We start from the raw sequence: 20,621 nt of genomic DNA, 5'->3' as shown, positions 1-20,621 counted from the left end.
CCTCAACCATCTCTGGCTGAACGGGTTAATCGTAATCTCAGGTCCGCACTTATTGCCTATCATCATGAAGATCATTCCAGGTGGGACACGTCCCTGCATTGGTTAGCTTTTGCCTTGAATTCGGCGGTTCATGAATCTCATAAGTTCACTCCAGCTTCCTTGATGTTCAAGTTTGTTCCGAACACGCCGCTCTCTAACCTTTGGTCTCTGGGTGACATTCTACCCGAGACAATAGATCCGGATAATATTAAAGATCTTTGGAAGAAGGCTAAAGCCAATCTTAAGGTATCTCATGAAAAGGTTAGGGAAAAGTATGATCGTGGACGGAGACCCACCACTTTGAAGGTAGGTGACCAGGTGATGGTCAAGAATTTTGTTCCCGCGGGCAAGCTTGCCCCCAGATTTCATGGGCCATGCATCATTCTCGATTTTCTTACTCCGGTTACATTGTTAGTAAGCAATCCAGCCACCGAGAGGATATTTAGGGTTCACCTGTCCCAGGTGAAACCGGTGTAAATTTTGTTTCAACTTGCTTCATATAATTTGATAGGAATATGAAGGTTATATTTTTTTGTGAGTTCCACTCTTAAGGCTTTCTGCTCCTTCTATTATATTTCTCTATATTTAAGCATTTCTTGTAAACCTCCCCCGATTTGTTAAACTGCCATCCTGTCCTTGCCACGGCCATTACCACGCTCCCGTCTCCTGCTCCACTACACACAGTGGCTGGCTTAGATGAAATGCCATGGATATCTGCACGCCGCTGGCCCCTCAATCTCTCTACATGCCTGTGCCCTCAAAAGAAACATGATGGTCCAACACAATTCTGCCGCCTAGCTTTAATGTTTCAGTGCCCCCGCAGCCGCGCGGCGCTGTGCCGCGGCTGGGTTCGAGGACGGGCCCCCTCGGCCCCAGCGAGGACGACATGTGCACGGCGAGCCGGAGCTCTCCTCCCGGCCAAGGCTGATGTGCGGCGCACGACCTGCTACTTGCCCGCAGCCTGTATATGTTCACCGCGGGCGCGGCGTGCTTCAACACCTCTGCTCCCCTCATAGTGCGGGCGAGCGGTATCTCAGGGTACTTGAGGGGTCCGAGCGGCCTCCTTTGGACGCAAGCTGCAACGGCCGGTCTGGCCATCCAACTTCATCAACCTGAACTACATGAACAGTTACTATAAGCAATGACTACACTCGGGAATTCAACAGCAATATTTGGTGGACATTGCAAAATTTTTCATCACTGTTTAAGTATTAAAAGTTTATCCTCAGAATTCTACTTCTACAAACTTAAACACTATTCTTCATCTGCAACAACAAAATTTTGAAACTAAATCAAACCAAATTAAGAAAATCTTATAAATTTTTTTGGCAATTAATCTCCATATCTACATCAAAACTTGGACCTTGTTTTCAAACAATTTCATGTGTCACCCCGGGAGGAACTTTTGGGGGGGGGGGAGGTCTGTACCGGGCGGTACACCTCCACTCCGCTAATTTAAAATGTGCGCCAGTTGAAACTCCTCTGCTGGAGGAAGTCTGAACTTTATCTACGCTATTAATTCTCTACTTTCTCAGAAGATGTCACCACGTGGAAAATTTTGAGTTTTTGAACTGTGTCAATTTTGATGTGGTTTTGTTTCGCTTGAAGTAAGAAGTGTGAACTTTCTCTTCTAGAGGACACTACTGAAGATCAACAATAGTGCAACCTAGTGCGGAGTCAAAGAACTATTTTGTTGGAGAAATTTTTATTTCAAATGTTTGTTCTTTGCTAAATTTTTTTAAGTTATTGTTTAAGTTGGCTGTATACCCCTCTCTTTCCCCTTGTTTTGCATTTAACCAATCCTGAATTTCTTTGAGTTATTTCCGACCAATCTGATGTATCTTCCCCCAACTTGGATATGTTTCTGTACCCGAGCCAATAAAAAGTTTGTGGGAGGGTGTTTTCATTCCCCTAACGCCTAGAACCTTCCGCGAGAGGATATAAACTGCTGATTTTAGGGTCTCCGGGCCACTTCTGTTCCATCTTTCGGTGTATAAAGTACATAGCAGGAGGCGGGAAGCGCCTCTTTCCTCGGCAGCGGTCAGCAATAAGGTAATGGCCGATTAATAAATTCTTTCTTTGCTAGCTCAGCAGTTTAACTCTCGGGGCGGGTGCGAAGCGTTCCTCCATGTAACCTTTTCCTAAAATGTAACGATCTTTTCTTCTATTCTCTTTTAAGCTGCATATTGGGATAGAGAGTGCTAACCCTCTCGAGCTCCCACTCACATTGTCTTGAGGTGAACTTATTTTCTTAACCTATTCTTCGATAATGTAAAACAAATTGCTCTTTTCTAAAGTCACCTCGGTAGTATGGGATTAGCCCTTGCATTAGTGGCCTAGAGCCAGATTAGGTTTTTAAAAACAAGTGTATTAGAAGCGCAAGATCGCCTCCTCTCAAATTGTTATTTTAGAGGTCATGTAATTGCCCATTTTTATTTAATAGACCTCAGTAGGTTGGGTATTTTACCCCTGTGTCTATGTCCAGTGAGGACAACTTGAAGGTGGAGTTTGGTGTGGCCTGGGAGAGGCTTAAATTTTGAGAGCGAGTGGCTCTTTTGGAAATTGAGTGTTCTATGCCTCGTGGAGGCTTTTCTGTGTAATTTGGAGCAAGGGCTCCTAGGTATGAATGGGGTTTTCTGCCCCTCTGTTAAAACTCGTGTTTGGGGTAAAACTGAGCTGATTGCCCAAGCAGTGTAAAATCAGGGCGCGAAGCCCAATTCCTGTAAATATTGTAACTACCCTTTTTGATTTGCTACTTTGTACCTGCCATGCTTGTTATTTCTTTGTTTTTCAAAAGAAAATATAACCTTGTTAAATTTTAAATTAATTTTGCTTTCGTAGCTGGAGACCTATTCACACCCGCACCTTCTTTCACCTCTACCTACCACGGAAACCTCCGTAACAATAATAATAATAATAATAATAATAATAATAATAATAATAATAATAATAATAATAATAATGGGGTTGGCCTCCGGAGAGGCCTGATGCAGGTCTTTCGAATTGACTCCTTATAGGTGACCTGCGTGTCTGTGAAGATGGGGCCCTACTTCTGATGACTTCTAACAAGGAGGACAGCACATACACACAGTCAGCCCCCGAGCCATCAGGATCAACCAATGAAGATTAAAATCCCCAACTCGGCCGGGAATTGAACCCGCGGATCTTGGACCTAAAGCCAGCACATCAACTATTTAGCCATAGAGATGGGCATACTACTACTACTACTACTACTACTACTACTACTAATAATAATAATAATAACAACATATTTTTAGAATTTATTGCACGTCGGACTGACACAGACAGGTCTTATGGTGACGATGGGATAGGAAAATTCTAGGAGTGGAGAGGAAGTGGCCGTGGCCTTAATTGAACTACAGCCCTAGCATTTGTCTGGTGTGTAAATGAGAAAACCACGGAAAAATACCTTCGGGGCTGCCTACAGTGGGGTTCGAATACACTGTCGCCCGAACGCAAGTTCACACTTGCGTGACCCTAACCGCACGGCCAACTCACTCGGTGGAATCCTGAGCATTTTGAGCCGAAGGCCAAGATGTTCACCATTGAATGCTGGAGACGGATAGTCCTGTGATAGCTGAAGATGTTCATACGCCAGGCTCATGCCAATAGATTTATCAGCAGGAACAAGAACACTTGCTTGACAAAATTCCATCACATTGACGTCTCCAAAAGCCGTAAAACTGGTATGTGGGAAGTGAAACCAACAGTATTACTAGTATATACTCGTACCATTTTCCTTTTTTTCTAATCCGTTTACCCTCTAGGGTTTGTTTTTTTCCCACGAACTCAGCGAGGGATCCCACCTCTACCGCCTCATGGACAGTGTCGTGGAGAGTGAGAGTAGGTCAGCGATAAACCAGTAATTCACCCAGGCGGCCTCACCTGCTATGCTGAACAGGGGCCTTGTGGGGGATGGGAATATTGGAAGGGATAGACAAGGAAGAGGGAAGGAAGCGGTCGTGGCCTTAAGTTAGGTCCCATCCCGGCAATTACCTGGAAGATAAATGGGAAACCACTTTGAGGACGACTGAGGTGGGAATCGAATCCTCCTCTATTCAGTTGACCTCCTGTGGGTGAGTGGACCCCGTTCCAGTCTTCCTCCCACTTTTCAAATTTCGCGGCAGAGTCGGAAAGTGAACCCGAACCTCCGGGGGTGGCAGCTAATTACACTAACGACTACACGACGGAGGTGGACCTTGTACAATTTACTTTATTGTTTACGTCGCCCCACACAGACAGGTTTTATGGCAACGATGGGACACGAAAGGGCCAGGGGGCAGAAGGAAGTGACCGTAGCCATAATTAAGGTATAACCCCAGAATGATCCTGGTGTGAAAATGGAAGTGGTGGTGGTGATGATTATTGTTTACGAGGAAGTACAACTGGCAACAATCCCCTATATAAGATTAATCAGAAAGAAAAATGGAAGAGATCCGACACTTTGAAAAATTAAAGTGTCGGCCAAAGAAAGACAAGGGCCACGTAGGGCGCAAAATAGAGATACTCCCTAGGCCTCGATGGTGTTTACGAGGAAGTACAACTGGCAACAATCCCCTATATACACACAGTCTGCCCCCGAGCCATCAGGATCAACCAGTGAAGATTAAAATCCCCAACTCGGCCGGGTATGAACGATGATAGTAAAATACTATTCTTTATGCAGGGGTCGGAAAAAAAAGGAGTTGGCGAAGGGAGGTCGGATAGGATACATGAAACTGAGGAGCCTGGCACAAGTAAGTGGAAGCAATGCTAGGACTAAGCTAAGGGCCCCATGGTGACAAACCACGCTCTAAAGTTTTCTTTGGGGTTGTGAAAATGAGAAACCACGGAAAACCATATTCATGGCTGTCGACAGTAGGGTTCGAACCCACTATCTTCCGGATGCAATTTTACAGCTGGGCGCCCCTAACCGCACGACCAACTCGCCCGGAACGAAGTATTTTAATCACATTTTTAGATATAATAATATAATTTCGTGTGGCTATTTCTAGCCGAGTGCAGCCCTTGCAAGGCAGACCCTCCGATGAGGGTGGGCGGCATCTGCCATGTGTAGGTAACTGCGTGTTATTGTGGTGGAGGATAGTGTTATGTGTGGTATGTGAGTTGCAGGAATGTTGGGGACAGCACAAACACCCAGCCCCCGAGCCATTGGAATTAACCAATGAAGGTTAAAATCCCCGACCCGGCCGGGAATCGAACCCGGGACCCTCTGAACCGACGGCCAGTACGCTGACAGTTCAGCCAACGAGTCGGACACATTTTTAGATAAATGAGTGGGCTATGACGTCCACTGTTGAATTTTGTTTGTTACGGATTTGGGATACCTTTGCTGGTGAGATGTAGTCTTTACAGCGCACTATTATATCGTCTGGTATGGGCTAGAATAAATGTGTTACTTTCATTGACCTGTCTCAGTCACATCCTTGGCTTTGACAATATGAAAGTGACCGAGGTATGAACGATGATAGTAAAATACTATTCTTTATGCAGCTAGTTCCTGTTACGAGTAGTGTGAAAATATCACTCATAGGGTCGGTTGGTGCTTGCATTTCAGTAGGCTTGGCAGAATGATAAGTAATAGCAACATCTGGCTCGGTGGGGAAAGAAACGGGAAACTAACTCATTCCTCATTTTCCTAGTACGCCTCTTCAGTGACGCCTAGGGTGTCTATGACTGCTGTTAGTGGAGCTGTAGAGGATCAGACCAGCCTTCGGGCTGAATACCCAACATACGTATGTACCCATCCCGGACATATCAGGGCACCATTTAAATAATTCGGCTTCAAAAATAAATAAATAAATAAATAAATAAATAAATAAATAAATAAATAAATAAATAAATAAATAAATAAATAAATGGAGTTCTTTGTTTGAGAATCTTCGGAAGTTACTTCCCGGGCTCCAAGTCCCATTCTCCCTACTTTCATTGCGTCAACGGCTAAAGCTCAGAAGCATACGGGTAATGGAATGTTCGTAAAAGAAAATGGGCACTACATTAAATATAACGAAAGTAGGGTTCTCTATAATGTAAGGGGAATATACTAATGTATTAATGAGAAGAGTTTTGTTCTCGATATTTACTATTTTTTTTTATTAAACTGATAGAACCACACGATAAAATACCCGAGATAATGCCATATTATTACACATAAAAATAAACAATAGTAAGTGAAATCATTTGTATACAGATGTCTCAACGTTTTTGTCAGTTCATACACTGTTTTGGCTATCGCTTGGCATACTTTGAATCACCTTATTAGCGAGTGTAATACTATATTCACTTTACACAAACGCAGGTTTTATTTATCACTGAACAATGATACTCGATGGCATCTATTCATTGAATGAATTGACCATAAGGTCTAATGACACTATCTCATTAAGTCATACTGTTAGTTGGCCGTCATGGTTATGGAATTTAGGAAGATAATCGGGTACATTTTATCACCCACGAGATTCCATCGCCGCATATCGAACACATGGTCTATTTGGCCATCAATTACATATTATACTGAACACACACACGTATTTCTGGGTTTACCCGACCCTGCTACATGAAGCGGATCAACATAACGTTGGTTTCCTACCCATCACCATAAACACTTAAGATCAACATAAATACATGAATACCTTACACAAAGAAATATTAAACACATTAGCAACAAAACACCTTGAAGTTATGGCCTAGTGAAGCCATATGATGTCAGCTCAAATCCATTGTTCTGACGGGGGTCGAACCCACGTTATCCAGCTTCCAAGGTGCAAAAATCTGAAACTCCTATCACGAGGTAATTTAATAAATAAAAATTGGGAGGAATACGTCCTTTATAGAATCATAAAATTCTCAACGTTACTCATAACATATCATTAGCATGGGATTGTTAATGCAGTGGTGAGTGAAGGGGACTTACGAGGGCTGACATTCTGAAGGCTTTTAAAGACGACGCGGTCCGCATCTGGGGCCAGACAAATCCCTTTCATCATAAATCTGTCTCTCTTGTTGTGGTCAGTGTTCTACCTTGCGGCCACAAAGACACTTTCTATTTTCTTTCTTTCTTTCTTTCTTTCTTTCTTTCTTTCTTTCTTTCTTTCTTTCTTTCTTTCTTCTCATTTTGCTCGTTTCCAAGTACACAATTATTCAAGGGACACAAATTCTTACTTCTTATTGTTCGGGCCATATACAGCCTAATTCAATACGTCGCGATAACCATCATTATTCTACTTCTTTATCATTCTATCATCTCGAACATGTCACAAGTCTCACCTTCCTCACTGTCACGCCACTGCATCTCAAATCCACCCTATTCATTTATAAGGAACACTCTATTCCCACAGGTCATTTAAGTAATACCATCTCACTCGCGTATCTACATATAATTCATGAATTGCACCTCGGGCTTGAACATCTTCAATGATTATTATGAGATTTATAAAAAAACATGCTACCATGTGAAGCGAATACGTAATATATATTCAAATTATTATGAAGATCCATACCAGTTAGTAAAATTAGTAAGAAATTATAAATTCAGCTGAAGTACTGTTCTCCCTTGAAATTTATGCTTCACATGCACTAGAATTTTATGGGATCTTATGTACTAATTCATGCAAACAAGCCCGCTGAAATATTAGTGATTGTCGTTAAATTACAGAAGAAATCCTAATTAATAAAATAATATTTCCCAGTCACACGCATAGTGTTCCCTACACTTAATATTATTAATTACATAAAATAAACAAGACATTTATTTAAAATTATATCAATATGCGAACGTACAGATGCCATGCTTAGTATATTTTTAAAAAAATGTACTTATCGATATGTGTGTGGTTTGCTGTTATCTCGAGGGTACACCTGGGGTTTTTAGATCTCCATTACGACAGCTTCACTCTTAAATAGGCCTTGGTTCCTTTCCCTCGTGGTACCGTCCATGTCTCGAACTGTGGTCTTCTGCTGTTGGAATCTCTCGACGTTCCCTGAAGAGAAGAATGCTGTACTAGGCGCGACTGTAGTTGATTCCAATCCTGGGTTCGACGATCACTCATGAACCTACAGGCAAAAATGGGAAGTTGGTTAATGAACACTATTTCAAAGAACCTACTGGTGATTAGATCCACTTATTGATTCAAATGGACTAACCCGAATAGCGGTAAGTTTGTATAAATCACTATTCATTTCCCCTTTTTGACACAGCCTGACTAATTATTACCACGAGTGTCCATGGAGTACGCAAACGTTTTCCTATCACGAACACCGTTCTCTTAATTTAATGAGCGTCACTAACTGTTTAAATGCCTTTAAATCGGCCACTGTTAATTACTGAATGTAATCGGCTGTCTCACTAATTCTAAGCAACCTGATGCGTTTGCCGGTTTTTTGGTAATTGCATCATAAGGCGTCATTGTGTCACAAATATTTCAAGGGATAAATGTTGAAATAACACCTCTATTAAGGTATGTATTCACGTTTCGGACCAAAATCTGTACTACTTTATCAATGTTTTTGAAATTTTTACAATGAAATACTTGCATTTACAGAAGATATTTACACTATAAAAATTTCACACGTACGGTACCGTTTCCCAAATAACTGACAAAAACTCCAAAATTTTGCATAAATTTCCAAAAATCATAGCTTTCTGGAAAATAGTTCAATTCCAATTATTTTTGCGCATAATTCATCCTAATAATGCATATAATTTAAGAATTCATTGATATCATATTTTTTATAATATATTTTTCATGGCGGTCAAAATTTTAGAATATTTAGATTTGTTTTTTCATTTGGTACCTTTTTATTATAGTCTTATTTATTATTATGTTTAGTTCAAAACATTCTACTTTTAATAAGCTTCAATTTGACATATCAATGTATTCTATAACTTAAAATTTGATGACGTTATGATTTTTTGAAACATGAAAACTCTGGAGAAATTCACTGTGTGGAAAATTGAACTTGAATCTTGGAAGTTTATTTCGGGATTGAAATTACTTACTTTGGCTAATTAAAACCCTCCTGACGCATAAGAGCCGGCCCAGTCGTGTGGGGGTAGTGTGCCTACCTCTTACCCGAAGGCCCCGGGTTCGATTCCCGGCCAGGTCAGGGAATTTTACCTGGACCTGTGGGCTGGTTCGAGATCTACTCAGCCTACGTGATTAGAATTGAGGAGCTACCTGACGGTGAGATATCGGTCCCGGTCTAGAAAGCCAAGAATAACGGCAGAGAGGATGCTTCATGCTAACCATACGACACCTCGAAATCCGCAGGCCTTCGAGCTGAGCAGCAGTCGCTTGGTAGGCCAACGCCCTTCAAGGGCTGTAGTGCCAGTGGGTTTGGTTTGGTTTGATGCATAAGTAGGTCCCTCTTATTGTAGTATTTTGTCCTCTTTGAATCGTTTTCTTCCTCAGATACTTTCAGTGGTAACTTCAGCCAGAATCTTGACATATTCAGTATATACTGCAGGTGCGGGCGGTGAAGGTAAATTCAAAATATACGAACATTTTCTTGCTTCACTTCGCCCACAACCATTGAAGCGCATCCCATACACAATTCTTCTATTAGTTTCAGGAATGTGACCAATTCTCCTTGATGTACACTGAGGTTCAGATTGAAAATCACTACTACTACACCCCAAACTAACAAAAAAGCCCAATTTGTTTACAGAAGTTTTTCAGCAATATTGATCTACATTTCATACAGATAGGACATACCAGCAAAGATAACATTTTTTCTACACATTCCACACTAAATATACTGTTAAAACTACCTCGAGAATCACCACAATTACTGTCATAATGCGAAGTAGAAAGTTTTAGACTCAGAAGCACTACTGAAATTGGGAAGTTCATTTTTATTGTTCTCATTTTGGACTACTGTCTCAGTAATATTTCGTTTATTCATTGTATACTTATTTCCATAGCAACGGCGCTTTCTTTTATAGCCACTATGTCTCTTACTACCCATTATTCACTTAGCAGAAGTTAGTTACTCGATATAAACACAAATAACACAGCACATGGCATTCATAGTTGGATTGCACAGCATTTATGCAAGATTCAACATTCCTTCTCCAGAGATATATCATATGACAACCAATGCTATCTTTTGGTTCACAAAGGTACTACATGGGGAAACACCAGTGTAATGTATTGAAATGTAATTATGTAGAAAAATCTGCTTGAGTATTGAAAGCTAGTGAATGTTAGCACCTGACCACGCCCCTGGAGCAGAGAAATCATGAACGCAGTGGTCCATTTAAATGCAATTTACGGCCTTTCTGTATGTCTCCGGACAATGATACTTACATATTTGGAAACTAGAAATTCCAGGCTTTCATTTGACATCAAAAGCCAAATATTGATTATTTTGACCTAAATCGCAGTTTCAAACGTGAATACATACCTTAATCACTACCGTATTTTGCATCGTACCACACGGCTTATTTCGCGATATTTATACTGCACTGATATATGTTTCTTCGATACAGCACTTTTCACACTGTTATAGATTTTTGCATATTTCATCACTAACACGTAAGTACTACGGTCGTACAGATTACAGTGGGTTCCTGCATCTAGGTCCGGGTTATACTTATAGTATTTTGGCTGAGTGGTCGGAGAGGTGGTAAACCACGCCCCTAATCGAAATTCTGCTCCGCTAAACGTAATATTTCAGCTATGTGAGAGTAATCAAATTATAGCTCTTGACCCCTATTTTATACTAATCTGATCTCATGTCTATCCGATCAGCTGGTCATTCACAATCTCAAAAGCGTCCTTTTATAAATTCACGCGTCATAGTTTATCTAGTAACTACTCCCACCTTTTTCCTCACGTTGCCAAATCTTAGCAATCGGCTTCAGTCTGCGCACTGCTATATGACATGCGTCATTACCGATCCACTATTAAAGTATTGCGTTTATGTGCATCATCAGTTTGCATAAAATACGCCGGTTCGAATTAGTCCTGACTTATACATTTCCATAGGTTATATCAAAAAAGTATTCTTTTTCTTATTAGTTAAATATGGTGGATTGGCACCCATGAATGCGGTGTTGAATCAGTAAGGATTTTTATTTCTTGGGGGTTAACACACCTTAATTCACCCCGCTCTCTGACAAAATACACTTTTATGCGTAACTTCATCTCTTCTTCTTTCTCGCACCGAGCGAGAGCGCAATTTCAAGGTTCCGCGGTAATACGCTATCCTTCTCTCGATACAACACACAGACCTGCTCCCTTCGAGCCTGCATACGGCAACTCGTGTCCCGGTTTGAGGCATACATTCTTAATTACGACACTAAATGTCGCAGAATGTAGCGGTAAACGGCATATATTATTGACTGAACCTCCTAACATGCCTATGACATGGTGATGAACGGTTACACATACGTATTTGGGGATTGCTGACAACAATATACCGCTTGATATCAAATTAGTCTGTCTGTTAACTAGTCAAGGCAAGCATCACTGAGAAGGTTTTGCAAAAGAAAAGAAAGAGTTTAATACTGACGAAAAGTCACCCATAATATGGCGATTGGGAAATGGGGAAATAAATGTCTGCATTGGGAAAGAATTGGATGTGTCACACTGAACGATTTCCACAATTTGGAAGGACAGAGAGAAAATACAGTCTGTTTTTGAAGAACATTCTTTAAATATCAAGTGGGCCATATAATATCAGCACAAATATGGTTTAAGAAGCAAAGAAAAAATGTGCCGATCAATGTACCAAGTCAATGAAATTCCTCGCAGTTCCATGCCACAAATACTGTAATGTAATTTTTTTTTACCCGCCTCTGTGGTGTAGGGGTTAGTGTGATTAGCTGCCACCCCCGGAGGCCCGGGTTCGATTCCCGGCTCTGCCACGAAATTTGAAAAGTGGTATGAGGGCTGGAACGGGGTCCATTCAGCCTCGGGAGGTCAACTGAGTAAAGGTGGGTTCGATTCCTACCTCAGCCATCCTCGAAGTGGTTTTCCGTGGTTTCCCACTTCTCCTCCAGGCAAATGCCGGGATGGTACCTAACTTAAGGCCACGGCCGCTTCCTTCCCTCTTCCTTGTCTATCCCTTCCAATCTTCCCATCCCCCGCAAGGCAAGGCATCCCCCTGTTCAGCATAGCAGGTGAGGCCGCCTGGGCGAGGTACTGGTCATCCTCCCCAGTTGTATCCACCGACCCAGAATCTGAAGCTCCAGGACACTGCCCTTGAGGCGGTAGAGGTGGGATCCCTCGCTGAGTCCGAGAAAAAAAAAACCGACCCTAGAGGGTAAGCAGATAAAGAAAGAAAGAAAGAAAGAAAGAAATTTTTTAAAAGTTGCTTTACGTTGCACCGACACAGATAGCTCCTATGGCGACGATGGGATAGGAAGGGGCTAGGAGTGGGAAAGAAGTAGCCGTTGCCTTAATTGAAATGCAGCTCCAGCATTTGCCTGGTGTGATAATGTGATACGACGGGCTGCCGACAGTGGGGTTCGAACCCACTATCTCCCAAATACTGAATACTGACCACACTTAAGCGACTGCGGCTATCGAGCTCGGCGTACTGTAAATATAGTACTTACTTCAGTTATTGGTATATTTTGAAGTTTTAAACTTAATTCTGTTAATTAACGATTTAAGTATGAAGCTTAACACTTGCAGATATGACATTTTCAGCAGCAACGACAAGAAAAAAAGTGGTTTGTGTGACTATCACCTATAACGATCGTTCATTGGCGGTCTATTCGGGGTCGTTGTGGCCGATTACATATTTTCCTATGTTGCACATTCCCATCCCAAAGATCCTTTGTTCTTGCATTGTCAAGTACGAGCTGGCAGCACTGGAAGGCGGAACCCAATCGTAAATTTCCATGAAATCAATAATGCAGTGCTGTGGTGTGGAGGAATGAATCATTTCTGTCTGTGAGCCGTAAGACACGCTGTTCAATACCAGCTGCAGTAGTTCTTTTCATGTAATTGATAACTTGGGAGGTCTGACTCCTTCGCTGAATTGTCACCGCCGAGGTTGAGAGGATTCCCGGGTTTAAGTATTAGCGGCATGGGGTATTTTAACTGCATCTAGATGATTCTTCTGAATTAGAGGTTGGAATTTTGTGTTTGTCCAAACACTCTCCTCTACATATTCTGCCAACACACCACATTACTTCCCACCAGAGAAACACGCAATAGAGTTGACATCAGGAAGGACATCCAGTCGTAAAACAGGGCAAAATACATATGTGCGACGAGTTTCGCACTCACAACACCAGCAGAATCTGGGAAGAGTGGCTGAAGGAAAAGAAAAAGATAACATAAGAATTTACACTGACTGACAGAGCAAATGCAACACCAAGAAGGAGTGGTTCGAAAGGGATGAAAGTTGGGGAAAAAACAGAGACGGCACGGACGAATAATTGATGTTTATTTCAAACCGATATGCAGGTTACACAATGCGCACGGCATCGACTCAGTAGGATGTAGGACCACCGCGAGCGGCGATGCACGCAGAAACACGTCGAGGTACAGAGTCAATAAGAGTGCGGATGGTGTCCTGAGGGATGGTTCTCCATTCTCTGTCAACCATTTGCCACAGTTGGTCGTCCGTACGAGGCTGGGGCAGAGTTTGCAAACGGCGTCCAATGAGATCCCACACGTGTTCGATTGGTGAGAGATCCGGAGAGTACGCTGGCCACGGAAGCATCTGTACACCTCGTAGAGCCTGTTGGGAGATGCGAGCAGTGTGTGGGCGGGCATTATCCTGCTGAAACAGAGCATTGGGCAGCCCCTGAAGGTACGGGAGTGCCACCGGCCGCAGCACATGCTGCACGTAGCGGTGGGCATTTAACGTGCCTTGAATACGCACTAGAGGTGACGTGGAATCATACGCAATAGCGCCCCAAACCATGATGCCGCGTTGTCTAGCGGTAGGGCGCTCCACAGTTACTGCCGGATTTGACCTTTCTCCACGCCGACGCCACACTCGTCTGCGGTGACTATCACTGACAGAACAGAAGCGTGACTCATCGGAGAACACGACGTTCCGCCATTCCCTCATCCAAGTCGCTCTAACCCGGCACCATGCCAGGCGTGCACGTCTATCCTGTGGAGTCAATGGTAGTCTTCTGAGCGGACGCCGGGAGTGCAGGCCTCCTTCAACCAATCGACGGGAAATTGTTCTGGTCGATATTGGAACAGCCAGGGTGTCTTGCACATGCTGAAGAATGGCGGTTGACGTGGCGTGCGGGGCTGCCACCGCTTGGCGGCGGATGCGCCGATCCTCGCGTGCTGACGTCACTCGGGCTGCGCCTGGACCCCTCGCACGTGCCACATGTCCCTACGCCAACCATCTTCGCCACAGGCGCTGCACCGTGGACACATCCCTATGGGTATCGGCTGCGATTTGACGAAGCGACCAACCTGCCCTTCTCAGCCCGATCACCATACCCCTCGTAAAGTCGTCTGTCTGCTGGAAATGCCTCCGTTGACGGCGGCCTGGCATTCTTAGCTATACATGTGTCCTGTGGCACACGACAACACGTTCTACAATGACTGTCGGCTGAGAAATCACGGTACGAAGTGGGCCATTCGCCAACGCCGTGTCCCATTTATCGTTCGCTACGTGCGCAGCACAGCGGCGCATTTCACATCATGAGCATACCTCAGTGACGTCAGTCTACCCTGCAATTGGCATAAAGTTCTGACCACTCCTTCTTGGTGTTGTATTTGCTCTGTCAGTCAGTGTACATTACATAGTAGGCTATTAATTCTCTGTTCGACTCTTCGAAGTGGGTTTCCGTGGATTCCCAATTCTCCTCCAGGCAAATGCCGAGGTGGTGCCTAACTTAAGGCCATGGCCGCTTCCTTCCCTCACCCTTGTCCATCCCTTCGAATCTTCCCAACCCCCACAGGACCCCCTGTTCAGCATACCAGAGGAGGCCCGTGTCGTCACAAAACTCACGAGTCTCAAAACTCATGAGTCCCAAAACTCACGAATTTCAGGAAGGGGATTAGTAAGAACAGGTTTCTCTACCTGAGCCAGTCTCAGAACTCACGAGCAGGGCCAGTTCTTCTTTGAATGGATACATGTCCAACCTATTAGTGATGGGATAATGGAATACTTCAAATAATCGAATAACTTCTATCCGATTATTTAAATAATCGAGTGAATAATCAAATCAAATAATAGAATGAGTTTCAGATATATCAGTTATATCGCGCAGAATATTTGGATGCGTCAAAAATACATTTTTCGGTTTAAGTGTGTCGGGTGGATAATCGATTGAAATAAGTTAATAGACGAACGCTTACGAAAAATAGAAAGAAGCTTTTTTTAAAAATGAATCTCCTAATGTTGAAACTAAATGAGTGAAGTAATTGTCTTGATCTCTGATCTCAGTTACTTAATCTGTTTACCCTTTAGGGTTGGCTTTTCCCTCGGACTCAGCGAGGGATCCCACCTCTACCGCCTCAAGGGCAGTGTCCTGGTGCTTCAGACTCTGGGTCGGAGGACAACTGGGGAGCATGACCGGTACCTTGCCCAGGCGGCCTCACCTGCTATGCTGAACAGGGGCCTTGCGGGTGATGGGAAGATTTGAAGGGATGGACAAGGGCTGGGTCGGGGATACAACTGGGGAGAATGACCAGTACCTCGCCCAGGTGGTCTTGTTGGGGATGGGACGAGATAGACAAGGAAGAGGGGAGGAAGCGGCCGTGGCCTTAAGTTAGGTACCATCCCGGCATTCATCTGGAGGAGAAGTGTCAAACCACGGAAAACCACTTCGAGGATGTCTGAGGAGGGAATCGAACACCCCTCTACTCATTTGACCTCCCGAGGCTGAGTGGATCCCGTTCCAGCGCTCGTACCACTTTTCAAATTTCGTGGCAGAGCCCGGAATCGAACCCGGGACTCCGGAGGTGGCAGCTAATCACACTAACCACTACACCACAGAGACGGACCTTGATCTGTAATCTCTAAATAAAATTCCTTCCTCAAGTAAATGCGGCCTTCTGGCCGCATAATGGAGCTAAGCCCCAGTACTACCTACTGACAGTTTATTTTAACCAGCAGCGGGCAATATATGTACTTTAATTTTATGTCGTCCGGCTGCATGCATAAATGGTTAGCATGCTGGCCTTTAGTTCAAGGGGTCCGGGAGGTCGTGTGTTCGGTATCCGGTCGGGTGGGAAATTGTAACTTTCATTAGTTAATTCCTATGGCTCGGGGACTGGGGATTCGTGCTGTCTTCAGCATTAGCCTTCATTTTAGCTATGGCCTCATCCTCACAGACGTGCAGGTCACGTATACGGCGTCAAAGACCTGCACCAGACCTCTCCGGTAGCCACACGTCATTACTACAAATTTATGTTAAAGGGAAAAAAATACATTATATTAGCTTTAAGACAATAGCAAAATATTTTAAAAATAATAATAATTCACCCCGGTCTCTTTCATTCACTAACCATTATTTTTCCCCTGTGGGTTAGGGTGGCAGAATAACATTCACAGTATCCCCTGCCTGTCATAAGAAGTGACTAAAAAGGGGCCCCAGGGGCTCTTAAATTATTCAAGAAAAGACTAGATAAACAAGTGATAGGCAATCTGCTACCAGGCTGACTGCCCTAAGTCGGTGGAAAAACATGGGTTGAAGGGAAGCGTGAGTCACCGGGCACTTCATCGCAAGCACCTGCTGTCCGGATTCCTGAATTTTGAGACTCATTAGAATGTTTACTTCAGCTACCAGTTTCGAGACGTGAGTTTTGAGACTTGTGAGTTTTGAAACGTAACCGGGAGGCCACCTGGGCAGGGTACTGGTCCTCCTCTCCAGATTCATTCGCGACAAGATGTCTCAGGCTCCAGGACACTTCCCCTGATTTAGTAGAGGTGGGATCCATCGCTGAGTCCGAGGAAAAAAACAACCCTGGAGTGTAAACGGATTAAGAAAGAAGAAAGAAGGAAAGGAAGAAAGTAACATTTTGAAATATAATTGGGACAAGTTTCAGTAAATGCTTTTCAGCTTTAGCTTCTTCTTATTCTTTATTTATTTACCATCCAGGATCGGGTTTTCCCTCGGACACAGCCAGGGACCCCACCTCTACCGCCTCAAGGGCAGTGTCCTGGTGCTTCAGACTCTGGGTCGGAGGACAACTGGGGAGCATGACCGGTACCTCGCCCAGGCGGCCTCACCTGCTATGCTGAACAGGGGCCTTGCGGGTGATGGGAAGATTTGAAGGGATGGACAAGGGTGAGGGAAGGAAGCGGCATTGGCCTTAGGTACTTAAGTTAGGTACCATCCCAGCATTTTCCTGGAGGAGAAATGGGAAACCACGGAAAACCACTTCCAGGATGGCTGAGGTGGGAATCGAACCCACTTCTGCTCCGTTGACCTCCCGAGGCTGAGTGGACCCCGTTCCAGCCCTCGTACCAACTTTCAAATTTCGTTGCAAGCCGGGAATCGAACCGGACCTCCGAGGGTGGCAGGTAATCACGCTAACCTCTACACCACAGAGGCGGACGGCTTTAACTTCAAGTTAAGTGTTAAGGCTGCAATAATTTAATATTAAATTAAATATGGTAGCTTCTTCTTCTTGATCTGTTTACCCTCCAGGGTTGGCTTTTCCCTCGGACTCAGCGAGGGATCCCACGTCTAACGCCTCAAGGGCAGTGTCCTGGAGTGTGAGACTCTGGGGGTTGGGGGATACAACTTGGGAGGAGGACCAGTACCTCTCCAAGGAGGGCTCACCTGCTATGCTGAACAGGGGACTTGTGGGGAATGAGAAGATTTGAACGGATAGACAAGGAAGAGGGAAGGAAGCAGTCATGGCCTTAAGTTAGGCTCCGTTCCAGCCCTCGTACCACTTTTCAAATTTCGTGACACAGCCGGGAATCGAACCCGGCATCCGGGGGTGGCAGCTAATCAAACTAACCACTACACCACAGAGGCGGACTAGCATTTATCTCATTTTGTGTAAATACTTAGTACCAAGCTGTTATGAAGTCAAAGAAATATTACCTCTTTAACGCCCTCATTCGACGGACGAATCACTATGAACAACGTCGTATAACTTTACTCCATATGTGCTTCGCGGATAGATTTGGAATTGAACCCAAGCTTTTGAAACGCACTGTAATGATTAGGAAATGTGTACTATCACTTCCAGTACCGTACCGACTAACATTTAGACGGTAAAAAATCGTTGGACTATTGGGACTAGAACCCAACAAATAACTGCGTGGCAGCATCAAACGATGTTGAACTGTTTGCGTGCAACCCATATTATCAGTAACAACAACTTGCTAGCTTGGGAAATATTTTAAAAATCTGTGATAGCTGGACAGGAAGCATGATATATTTTATAAATATATACATAGATTACATTATAACAACTTATTTTTCGTATACCATCATGCAGATGTAGATTCATCTTGTTGTGTAGCCATCTTGATTCTTACAGCAGCGTTAATTGTCTCTCCATCATCATCATCATCTGTTTACTCTCCAGGTTCGGTTTTTCCCTCGGACTTAGCGAGGGATCCCACCTCTACCGCCTCAAGGGCAGTGTCCTGGAGCTTCAGACTCTTGGTCGGAGGATACAACTGGGGAGTATGACCAGTACCTCGCCCAGGCGGCCTCACCTGCTATGCTGAACAGGGGCCTTGTGGAGGGATAGGAAGATTGGAAGGGATAGGCAAGGAAGAGGAAAGGAAGCGGCCGTGGCCTTAAGTTAGGTACCATCCCGGCATTCGCCTGGAGGAAAAGTGGGAAACCACGGAAAACCACTTCCAGAATGGCTGAGGTGGGAATCGAACCCACCTCTACTCAATTGACCTCCTGAGGCTGAGTGGACCCCGTTCCAGCCCTCGTACCACTTTTCAAATTTCGTGGCAGAGCCGGGAATCGAACCCGGGCCTCCGGGGGTGGCAGCTAATCACGCTAACCACTACACCACATATTCGGCATATTCTCCCAGATTGCACATAAACGAAAGCCGTAGTACGCGTTTTCAACCGAACTTCCAGATAAGTGTGCAAACTACCACATACATTTAAACCGCACTACTGTCTGGATGTCGTAGTTCGCGCACTCCAAAACGGTAAACACAGCGACTCTAAAGCTGAGAGCGTAGGTTGGTGACCACGGGCCCCTAGCTGAGTCTTAGCTCCTCAGCTACTCGCACCAGCCATCTCTCTTCACCTTTCCTATCTAACCTTTGTTGGTCACTCTTGTTGTGTTCCGACCCCGACGGCATTAGGCCCCATTCACAATGAAACTTACCGAGCGGTTTGGGTCGCGTAGGTGTCACCTTCCATTCGGGAGTTAGTAGCCCACTGTCGACAGCCCTGAAGATGATTATTCGTAGTTTCTCATTTTCACACCAAGCAAATTATTAGTCTCTTCATTAAACAAGGCCACGGACATTTCATTCCTACTCCTAGCCCTCTCCTGTCCCATCGTCGCCGTAAGACCTGTCTGTGTCGGTGAGACTTAAAGCAAATTGTAAAAATAAAGTGTTTTTCAAACAGTGGAAGTTCGATATTGTCCGTCTCTGTGTTATAGTTGTTAGTGTGATTAGCTGCTATCCCCGGAGGCCCGGGTTTGATTTCCGGCTGTGCCACGAAATTAGAAATGTGGTACGAGGATTAGAACAAGATCCACTCAGCCTCGGGAGGTCAGCGGAGTAGAGAGGGGTTCGATTCCTACTTCAGCCAACCTCGGAGTGGTTTACCGTCGATTCCCACTTCTCCCCGAGTCAAATGCTGGGATGGTATATAACTTAAAGCCACCGCCATTTCCTTCACTTTTCCTTGTCTATCCCTTCCAAGGTCCCTGTTCAGCATAATAGATGAGGCCGCCTGGGCGAGGTACTGCTTATCCAACCCAGTTGTATCCCGACCCAATGTCTCACGCTCCAAGACACTGCCCTTGAGGCGGTAGAGGTGGGATCCCTCCCTGAGTCCGTGGGAAAAACCAACCATGGTGGGGAAACAGATTAAGAAAGAAAAGAAAGAAAGAACATTCTCTCTGTGGTGTAGTGGTTAGTGTGATTAGCTGCCACCCCCGGAGGCCCGGGTTCGATTCCCGGCTGTGCCACGAAATTAGAAATGTGGTACGAGGGTTGGGGGTCCACTCAGTCTCGGGAAGTAAACTGAGTAAAAGTGGGTTCGATTCCCACCTCAGCCATCCGGGAAGTGGTTTTCCGTGGTTTCCTACGTCTCCTCCAGGTAAATGCTGGGATAGTACATGAGTTAAGGCCACGGTCGCTTCCTTCCCTCTTCCTTGCCTATCCCTTCCAATCTTCCCATCCCCCCGAAAGGCCCCTGTTCAGCCTAGCAGGTGAGGCTGCCCCCGAGGCGGTAGAGGTGGAATAAACCGACTCTGGAGGGTAAACAGATAAAGAAGAAGAAAAAGAAGAACAATCTACAAGTGATCTTGAAGATTTTTCTCCGTAAGGGAAGTGGATTATTCGAAGTCAGGTAAGTATGTGAATAAAAACAGGAACGTTGGTATTATTAGATGATGTTCCCCTTCCATTAAGAAAGTAGGCTCTCACAGTTGTATGCAGCTTTCGGAACCTCTGTCGATA

This window comes from Anabrus simplex, chromosome 3 (assembly GCF_040414725.1).
Source record: "Anabrus simplex isolate iqAnaSimp1 chromosome 3, ASM4041472v1, whole genome shotgun sequence".
In the NCBI taxonomy this organism is placed as follows: domain Eukaryota; kingdom Metazoa; phylum Arthropoda; class Insecta; order Orthoptera; family Tettigoniidae; genus Anabrus; species Anabrus simplex.
The sequence above is the reverse complement of the archived record's forward strand: the minus strand, read 5'-3'. Positions refer to the sequence as shown.